The sequence below is a fragment of the Pinus tabuliformis genome, chromosome 8 (genome assembly GCF_031772625.1).
Source record: "Pinus tabuliformis cultivar Carrire ecotype Pingquan chromosome 8, CPIR1, whole genome shotgun sequence".
In the NCBI taxonomy this organism is placed as follows: Eukaryota; Viridiplantae; Streptophyta; class Pinopsida; order Pinales; family Pinaceae; genus Pinus; species Pinus tabuliformis.
Genome location: NC_142294.1, coordinates 1760836915 through 1760848214, shown reverse-complemented (window position 1 = coordinate 1760848214; position 11300 = coordinate 1760836915). Strand labels below are relative to the sequence as shown.

At 36.7% G+C, this 11300-nt stretch overlaps 1 pseudogene; it reads right to left on the bottom strand.

The window, feature by feature from the left end:
* Positions 1–681: 681 nt before the first annotated feature.
* LOC149243173 (U-box domain-containing protein 1 pseudogene) lies at positions 682–2780 on the bottom strand (annotated as a pseudogene).
* Between the last annotated feature and the right edge of the window lie 8520 nt (positions 2781–11300).

The following is an 11300-nucleotide window of genomic DNA, read 5'->3' as shown; positions in this document are numbered from 1 at the left end:
TCTACTCATCTATTGCGATAATCTGTGCAATTTCTGCAACATAGTTTAACTTATTTGATAACAAACTCTGAATTTACTCTTCAGAGCAGGCTTAATCATCTCCTTACACATATTTCAAAAAGGAAAAAAGATTTATGCTGATACTCTGCTTCCACATTTAGTAATGCGGTGAGCCTGCTCATCTCCTCACACATATTTCAAAGAGGAAAAAAGATTTATGCTGATACTCTGCTTCCACATTTAGTAATGCGGTGTGCTAGCTGTATGTAGATACTTGAGCTATCCGCAAATTTTTCATTATTTCGCAAATATGGTCGCACAACGATTAAGCTGCTCCAACTCAAATAATCTGCTGGATGAAAAAGAATTATATGAGTGTACAAAATGACCAAATTAAGCTAAGGATAATTACAATACACATTACAAATCTAAGTTTGACTCTCTGAATTTATATACCATCCATGTTTAATGGACACTTGTCTACTTTATAGATGATTAAAAATTGCCGACGACAAGACCCTGTCGAATGACAAACAAGTCTACAGTTCTGCTTGTCCTTGTTTGCCAAAGTGAAAGGGCATACTATACCGGGAAATGGTGGAAGGTGCTTCACACACAGAAAAATTAGAGTCCATAAAAATTGGAGGAAAGAATTGAAAAGTGAACCAATAACTTCCGATGCTAGTGCACTGCAGTGACTGAATTTTCAGTCTCGTATGAGAGAGTTGTTTGAGAAGTTCTTGAAGTCTCCCACCTGTGAAGTACACTGAGAAGAGATCTAGCCTTCCCTTTAGCTCTAGGAGTACCAGATGTAAGAAGATTATACAGAGAAGGCATTAACGATGCTAATCTCGACAAGTTATTGACAATTTTGTCACTTCCACTGCAACACAAGGATAGCAAGACAGCGACACAATTCTCCTTGCATTTAGGTGAAGTTGAACCCAATATTAGAAGGTTGACAATTAAAGGGATTGCAGAGGTTTCACAAATTGCAAGTAATCCCTCTAGTTGATTCGCAAGAACAGCAAGAACAGAAACTGCATTGTCTGTAAGACCCGGTGTGTCATCTGTCAATACATCAATTAACAGAGGAACTGCCCCAGCTGCTATTACCTGTGAAACATTTCCATGAAAAAGTGAAAGATTAAACAAGGCAGTAGCTGCATCCCTTTTGCCTCTGACAGTTCCGTGCCGAAGAAGATTTACCAAGGCTGGAATGGCTTCCGGTCTCTCTCCAATTACTTTCTTATATTCATCAACAGAGGAAAGGCTGAAGAGAGCTGCAGCGGCATTCTCCCTAGCTTCCATACTGCATCCATTTCTGAGAACATTGATGATTGGCTGTAATGCACCAGATTGCATTATTTTAGTTTTATTCCTCTCATAAGTAGATAAATTTAAAAACGTTGTTACCGCATGTTCTTGAGCTTTTGGATCCTCTGAAGAGAGCAGCGATACAAGCAAAGGTATGGCTCCTGCCTCTGCAATGCAAGCTCTATTGTCCACGCTCCATTTGGCAAGAAGTCTGAGTTCATAAGCAACCTGCCTTTTCGCTTGAAAAGGTCCTGTAGCAAGCTTTTCTACAAGTAACGCTGCTGTCATCTTTGCAGCTTCGAAACCTGCCTTGGTACTCATGATGCTTTCCATCGAAGAACATTTCTTGTTTTCTGGCTTTGCAAAAGGGATATTATGGGCATCACAGTAGTTCATAATAAGGCTCCGGAGAGCATGATTTGGAATAAGATCTCTGTGCAAAAGCTTCTGCCTGTTCTTCGGACAAGTAGAATTTCCTTCCTCGATCCATCTGGTAATGGATGATAGCTCATACGTTTGCCCAGTAGAAACTGTGACTGGTTCTTTCATCAAATCAAGTGAGATCGGACATCTGAAATCATCTGGAATAACAGGGACATCCTTGGACTCTGCTCTGGAAACTCTGTGTTCACTTGATGGCTGTAATTGTGGATCAAATTCCATTTCTGTAACCCCAAACAGGACACACTTGCAATAGCGCATGAAGCAAATCAAGCTATTAATAATTGAAACATTTTGATCTGCACCTAGCTTATTTTGGTTTCTCATCTCTTCCTCTAACAAATGTATCTCTCTTAGACAATCCCTTGCATTTTTCAGATGCAAATCGTCAAAAATCTTTCTGAGTTCAGATTCCTTTGGGGTCACCTCCTTCTCGAATTCATCAAGGACAGCAAGCACATCTCTGCGGATCTGTTCTTCAGAAGTATCAATGAAAAGGTCAGCTCTTCTGGCCTGACTGTGAACCAACTCAATTTGCTCCTTAAGCTCGTCTGAGACATCCAGCGATCTCAAGGAAAGTACATTCAATGCAGCAGCCATGTCATGCGTTACAGCATAAAATTTACTTGATGTTTCTTCGGTTTGCATAATCAGCCAGACACAACTTACTTCGCTGCTACAGTCCTCCAGCAAATATTTTGTCCTCTGTAAAATAAAATATAGTTCTCTGAGGCATAACAATGCAGAGGAAGGCAATGCAACCCCTAAATCTCTTACTTCTTCAAGAAACATAGACAAAACCTGAACTTTTCTTGTAATGCAGATTGAATTTCTCCTTTGGCATCGTCTAGGCTTCTCACGACATAATATTTGATCGGCAAGAGGAAGGAGAGCTTGTAACAAAGATACAGAAGAAATATCCATTGCAGGTACTAATAGAAGACCTCTTGAAGCCCATCTTTTCCTAAGCTGCCAATTATTAGCTGGTAAAGTCATCTCTTTCTCGTCTAAAAACCACAATCTAAACCCTGAATGGATAGAATTTAAGTTCAATCAATAACAATTTACCCTGAAAACCTACAAATTAATGTTCTAAATTCACAAAGATCCTGAACAATTTACCCCAAATTATCAATTTACCAAAGCGTATCTTGGACTTCCGCTATTTGTACAATTTTACTTCCCAAAATGCAACAAGTAATGCAATCTAACCTAAAATTTCTTCGATTTACACAGAATTGCAACTATTTAACCTAAAATTCTGTAAGTTAGTCTGCATATGATATTTAACCTGAAATTGCAACAATGTTACCTAGAGGCTAGAATTACATGAAGTAAAGCTGAAACTACATGCAATTCAACTGTAATCGCGACAATTTGACCTGAAATTGTTGAATTTTAACGGAAGTTTACCAAGTTTCACTGAAACAGCGACATTTTCATCTTCAATTCACTCCTTTACATCGAATCACGGCGGCAGTGATACGGACCTACACCGCAGGGAAGGCAGCATTTTAAAATTAGCTCAGATCCGATGACGTGGCAATTCTCGAATAAACCGAAGTTGTGTTCCTTTCAAATTATGAAGGAGTTTTGTTCACTTCAAACTTTCTGGCGGTGACAACAAACCTTGCACACTCGGCCAAACCAGAGAGACAGTCATAGTCAAACTCAAAAAATCTAACTGTCATCCCTATCAAAGGTAAGATTGCCATCGAAGCAAAATTGCGGCATCTGTAATCATCGCCTTTAAATATAGGAGTCGTATATAATGCTATTTTTTTTGAGATTTCGGTGACGGAATCCGGCGAAAAAAATTGAGGTTAAATCTTGACTTGTTGCAGTTAAAATGGTTTTTTAACTACATATTTGGATTCAGCGCCCTGGAAAACCCGGGGACGCTTTGATTGTGCAAAAACTAGCTATCAAACTTGCGATTCCAATAAATTGCTGCCGTATTTTGATTGGAAAAACCCACCGGAAAAGCTTCCAAAAAATCGCATTATAGACAACTGCTTAAATATATATTTAAAAATTGAAATTTGTGAAAAATTCAATATAATATTTAAAACACTAAGATGTGTGAATATTTCAATATATATTTTAAAGACTAAGATTTGAGTATATATACACTAACACTAAAACTAAAATTTATATATATATATATATATATATATATATATATATATAACATTAAAATTAAAATTAAAATTTATATCTATATATATATATATATATTACTAAAATTATTTATTTATTACTAAAACTAATATATATAGGCATTATTGAAATTTTACTTTAAAGTTTGGTGTGTATATATATATATATATATATGAGGGACCATGTGAGTTAACATGAATGATATATAAACACAAAATGTGATCACAATGTTATTGGTTCATTTTAATGGAGGAGCTTGAGTTGTTTTAGTTGTTTTGTTTAATTATGGTATGTTATTGTTTTATTTTGATTAAATTGTATTTTCAAATGTATAAATAGATTTAGCATTTTTAACAATTTAAATATGTAAGTCTTATAAATTTTTATTAGATATTAGGCAAAATTGGTTGAAAATATGCCCAAAGCAAGGTCAAAACATAAAAGAGTTAGACTACACAAATTTTAATGGATACAAATCAGTGAAAAAATAGAAGCTCAAGTTCTAAGAAGGAGAAATTCACAAAATTTGAGAGGTGATATCATAAATTATATTTTGAAAACTTTTGAATTAAATATTTTTGATTTCATAATATTAAATGTGATTTTCATTTCTACTTTGTATTCAAATGAATAAAAAGTATGTGATAATTTCTTAAAAGTTAATAGTGTTTTATTTTATTTTTCTAAGTGCATGATCTCCAAGTAAGCTTTATAGGTATGGGCCAACAAGGTACATTACATAGCCATTAAGTAAGTCTCTTTTGCATCATATCATGAAAGCTAAATACCACCATGGTATTCCTATTGAAGATTAGTTTAGATAACATGTAAAGTCATTCGAAGGTTCTATTATTTAGGAAGCCCTTATCTCTGCCTTTCCTTTGGTCAAGGACTAGATGTCATGGTGAATCGAAGAAAAGTGAAAATTAGAAAAGACCCGTGGCTTGGACTGATGGAGGAATATCATATTTCTTCTCCCTTCCTTAGGGATCTTCATTAGGTTTATTTTTACACATTAAAAGATGTCAAAGCCCAAACCCCTCAATTGAGTGGTAGAGCAGGATGGAAATCAATAGGTGTCCTAGGTTTATATAGGAAGCTCATAGGTGCATGAGAGAAATTTATCAACCATATTGTCTCCAATTATATCAAATTGAAGGTAGAAGTGAAAGACGAGCTATGCTAGTAAAAAATCCTACCATAGGAAACTTTCCAACCAAATTAGGTTATGAAGCTTTTACTATATCTCTCTTCACTAGTGCTACTCTATGGTGGTGGAGCAGGCTCTAGAAACTCGATGCTTCCCATAAAAGTAAAATTAATCTCTAAGTTGCATTGAACAAAAAACGTTTAATATGTGACAATGGATTAAAGTAGGCCTGGTCATGGCCTAATCACAACTCCTTATGAAAATAAAATGAGGAGTCAATTTCTCATATATTTTTCTCCTATTCATATATTAGTAAAATTAGAGCCTTGTTTTTTATGAAATTAAAGAAAAGGCTTAGTGATGTAAACTAAGGTTGGAAGTATGCATATAAATTTGGGTTGAAGACATTTCAGTTGAACACTAAGAAGAATTTCCTTGTATTTTTGTTAATAATATCTAATGGGATTGCAACACATATATATTCAAGGATGAGTTTATCCCTTAGGATATTAGTGCAGCTTTGATACTAGAAAAATGTTTTGAGTTTAAAGTGGAGCCAAATCCTAAAACACTAGATGTTCTATTATGGTTGTATTGGAATTTGGCATCCCTTGGGGGTATTTTGATAACACTAGTCAAGGGAATCCCCTATTTTTGGGCGTTGGCATTGTACTACATTTTAATAGAATCATCTTTTCAATATTTGATATATTCTTGGAAGTCAAGAATGAATTTCTCCATGACTTTCCCTTTTTTCACCTATATTTTAGGCTCCTACAAATTATTTGACATTGCCATTAGCAACATTATTTGGAGCCAAGTGGAATGGGCATTTTTGTTATGAGTTTTCTGCAAACATTAAGGGTTATCAAAAAATTTCAAAACTACACATTAATTATCCACAACAGCAATATGGATTGACTTGCGAGTTTGGAGTATGTAAGGGAATAGGGATAACACACTTTTGCTTGTCCCATGAAATGCAGAGGAAGCAATGATGAAACTATCTAGGATTTCATGTGTAGAGTACTTTAAAATGGTTATTTTCCTGTTGTTATGAATCCTCGTGGACGTGGGTCTCATGTTTGATGACGTTGAGGTCATTTATAGCCATTGATAGAAATGATATCTTCTTCGACAATGATGATGTGCAGAACACATGATCTTTATCCACAAGCGCAACAATATTAAATAGGTGCATTTTTGGTAAAAGCTAGAATCCTTCATTTGCTAAGCTTGAAAATGGCTCAAATTTATGAATTATTAGTGTTATTGAATATTTTAACACTATCTATTGTCACCAATATTATCACAATTAACAAATCAATTGTCACTAATGTCCTAAATTCTTTATAAAATTCACAGGACAAAATCAAGTTTCTCCAACTTTAATCACAACTCCAACAAGATTAATTACAACAAAAGGGTCATCATTATAAACTAGTCCTTATTCAAAACACATTTCTTTTTTAGTATGAGAAATATACCTATTTGCAGCCACAACATTATCAAACCAATGCTGACACTTTATAATGACATTTAAATGAAGAAAAAGAATATATGGTTGCACTTTCCAATCCCATCATCGGATCTTGGGAAGCAATAATAAAAAACAAACAATGAATGTGTCTTAGATATGAAGAAGAAGTGATCAATCACATTCCAAAGTGTTTGATTAATCCTTCAAGAAAATTCATCATCACGTGCTTCAATTCAAAATCATATTCTTGAATGCCAACATTGTCATCAAGTTAGGTACATGGAGAATCATATTTTTTATCTTAAGCTTTGTGATAATTGTGGAAAGCACAATCATCCTTCAAATAGATGTTCCAAACATAAGAAACGTACAAGAGTAAACAGTCACTAATAATGTGTGGATTGTTGAGAAATGTAACTAGTTTTAGTCTTCATAATTGTTGTACTCATTTCAATATGTATCCTATGTAACAAACAAGAAAGGAAAAGAAAAATTTATTATTATCGAAGCATGGGTTTCATGCTCAATATTGATGGTCTTCTAGGTAAAATCATGTTCTTTGTGCTTCTAGTGTTTGTTAGGTCTTAGGATTTATTATCTTGAGTCAAAGGACTCAACATCATGTTTATAAGACCCTTTGATCAAAACTTAAACACGAACACAAAAACTTATAGATATAATCATAAATACATAGATGAAGTAGAAAAACACTTCATTTCATTAATAGAAAAATATTGAACTATGCTTACAAACAGAATGGAAATAAGATAGCTCAGGCGATGGTAGCTTATCTCCGAGAAGATATGCGGCAACTACATGCCTTTAAACTGTGTTACAATGAGGCTCAAAGCTCTATTTATTATTGGAAAACATGAGAAAACCCTAAACAACCAAAACCATAACCCTAGGAGATGTAACACCAAGAGTTTGTGGGCCCTATTGGGGTTAGTTAGGCAACCAAATTCCTAGGGTCATAACTTGGTCATATTATCTCTGTTTAGTGTGTACGATACCTTATTGGAAAGGTCTCTCTGAGCACTACATGTTTCACCGTAGGACCTACCTATGAAAACGGGCCTACTATAGACCTCAAAAACATGTCGTTTAAGGGGTCAAAATTGCTCTGAAAGTTCAGGACCTCAAAAACTACTAAAAATAGTAAATGTTCAAATGAACAAGGAAATAGATGAAATTGACTAGGGGTCTAGGTGGAATAGGTAGGTGGCCACCAATATCCACTTGGATCATTCCTCCCCCCTTAGGAAGCAATGTTCCCCATTTCATGCAGAGCCTCCATGAGGTGAGGAAATTTTTGTTGAACCTGGTCCCTGGTGAACCACTTTCCCTAGTGAAGGAGTTGGACTACTTTGACAACTAGATATAGCTATATACTCTATTGGTGAATTTTCTTGATCTATGTGTACATGATCTGATAAGTTGTGGCTTGTTCCATGCAGTCTAGGTTGAGATCAGTTGGTGTGACCTGTTCTGCAATGTCAAATGTGTCCAACAATGGTGGAAAGTATGGCTAAAGGCAGTCTACATTGAACATTGGGTCTAGACCAAGGTACAGTGGGATGTTGAGCTCAAAGAAATTGTCATCGATAGCCTTGGTGATGGTGTATGACCCATATCAGAGCGGGAAAAGCTTGTGGTGGGGTCCAATAAGGTGCTCCTTCTACAAATGTAGCCAAACTTTGTCGCCCGCCTAGAACTTGTGTGATACTTGATGTTAATCATGGTGCTACTTGTACTTAGCATTGGCTCTGTCCAATGTATCATGCACCCACTAGTGGATGTGTTGAATGCACTCAATGAAGTTATTAGCCCTTTCAGCTTCGGACTGTACGTGAGCTGAATCTACCTAAGTGGCTGCAAATGGTATGGCCACATCAATGGGGCATAATGGATGAAATCCCAGCCCTACCTGAAAGGGGTTGTGGCATGTTGAGCTATGGAGAGCTTTATTGTAGTTGTGTTGGACATAGGGGAGACTTTCATCCAACATGTGTGGATGCTTCGAGTTGTACATGTGCAGAATGTGTATGATCATCCTATTGACAACCTCTATTTGGCCATTAGTTTGGGGATGGAAAGTTGTGGACTTAGTAATTTTTGTATCCAACATCGACCATAGAGTTGACCAAAATGCACTTAGGCATCTGCTGTCCCAATCTGAGACAATGGATTGTGGGATCCCAAAGTGTACCCACACTCACTCAAAGAAGAGCTTAGCAATGGCCTCTATTGTGATACTCATCTTGCAGGTTTCCATGATGGTTATCTTAAAGAATTTGTCAAAGACCAAGAAAACACAATTGTTGTCGTGATCAGTAGAAGGAAGGCCTGAAATTCAATCCATGGAGACATATTCCCAAGACCGACTAGGAGTAGGTAGAGGAGTATATAGGCCTTGCTTCTTGATGGTTGGTTTGGAAATGGTGCAGATGGTGTAGGATCTAATGTACTTCCCGACATCCTGAAGAAGTTTCAGCCAATAAAAGTACTTCTGCAATACAACCACTATTTTCTCTACTTCGAAATGTCCAGTGACCTGACTGTAGTGAACCTCCAAAATCATCTTGGCATGCTCACTTGAAGGAACACATATGATCCATGATTCTTTTTGCTTATAGATACATCATAATTACTTGTAACGGAGCACTTAAAAACCATGGAACATAAGCATATAAAACAAATATAAAAATACATAATCACGCATGAGATCAAGACACAGATATTTGATTATAGAGTTCATCCTATTTGGACTACATCTTCGGGCCGTGCTCAATAGTGGGGAGGCCTTTATTCATTAAATGGCATGAAAAGAGATAAGTACAAGCATATTTTACATAACACCCTTATACCTCCAATCTAGAATATATATATGACAAATGGAGATCTCAACTCTAGAGATAGACAATACCACTGACCTCCTGTCGAAAAATCATGCAGAATCGCCTATCCGAACACCTAATTCAGATAATCGGGCTTTCTGCACCTTCTCATAACCTTATGATTTCTGAGGCAAGGCTTTGGCCACCTGCCAGGAGCAGGTTCTGCTGCTCTGCTTTGTAAATCTACACTGATCTCTACTACTCCCTGCTCCGACACAAATGGCCTTTTATATAAGCATGGTAGCAAATCCCTTAATACTCGGGTAGCTTCCAACCATAGACCAAGTTAAGAAGGTAAGTGTTTACCAGTATAGCTTTTTGGGCCCCTGAATAGTATGCGGCAATAGACTTACAAACATGGAGAAACTCTTTAACTACGTTGACCGAGCATTTACCTTGCCCCGACGACTTTATCAATGTTGATAATCCATTGGTGTTTCCAATCAGCGATGAACCAAAACCCATACAATAGGCATTTTGCGATGCAGTGGACCCACCGAGATTATGAAATATAACATATAAAGTATTGTATTTGGGAACCCCATCACAAATCGCAATCGACACTTTCCCTCGGCAGATATCAAAGTCCATAAAACTGCGATAACATCAGTCCTGCCATGGTTATAAAATAAAGTGTATAAAATATCGGGTCTGAAGCCCATCATAAATCACAATTAGCAGAGGCCGAGTGATACCCTATTAAACTGCTCCCGTTGCGATCTATGATTGCGATTTTATCGCATCACAATTGGCTCTACTGGGGGTCGATTCTTAAGACTTTTCCTTTTTGCGATTGCGATATGCGATTATCACATTGCTACTTGCCTAGGGCTGATTTTCCTTAAGCTGCTTCTTCTTCTTGCTGCGATATGCGATATGCGGGACCAATGGAAGTCTGCCACTTAGCACTTCCCCATTCACTGAGACTTATGTCACGTCATCTCCTTGTGCCACTTGGACAAGTCAAACATAAACTTTGACATTCTCTAACATATTCGAATGAACTTGAATTTGAGTGTCATTCACACCATTAGAATCAAGATGATGAGCACTTCGATCTGATGGTAAGTTTATCTAGATTCTACCACTTTGAGTTTTGAGCCTTTTACCATGCCACTGGTACTTTCTAAAGATCCACCTGGATCAATCCTTCAGGATCCTCCTGGATCAATCCTCCCCACTAAGAGAAGCTTTTGGTCCTCCAAAAGCATTAAATAATTTGCATCTGCTCTGTACACTGTCTACACCACAAGTGTCTGAATAGGTCATTGTTCCTTCTCCTTCACCTTTGTCCTTTGGAGCCATAAGCGATGAGCCGACACCTACCTCTCCTACAAACTTCTAGTACAATATCTTGCAAATGACATATTTAGCTATATGATCATAAATGAGCCAAGCATCCTATACTTTCCACAAGTTTATAACACATACTCTGTGGTCAAGTTTACATAAAAATGGAAACAATACTCCAACTATCAATACAAGGCCAAACATCATTGTTGCTTCAACAAGTGATGGAAAACACATCATCACTTTTACAGTTTAAAATGCAATACATGATTTGCAAAAATAAGGTCGTGACATTCTACCACACCTAGAAGAGCCATCTCTCACTTATCAAAGTGACTGGATTGTCTCCTTGTGGTGCCTTCATTGGTCAAACAACTATTTCACCTGGTTCATGCACAAATGCTTTTTCCTTGCGATGTTGCTCTAGATGGAGCCTCCAAAATGTGGCTCTTTAATGACCAACTCTGTCGCAATGAGTACAATAAGACTTCTTCCTCCAAATTTGCTTTGCCTTCTTCTTTTCCCGTTGTTGAGAGGGTCTTTCACACCTCATCCTTTTTCATGT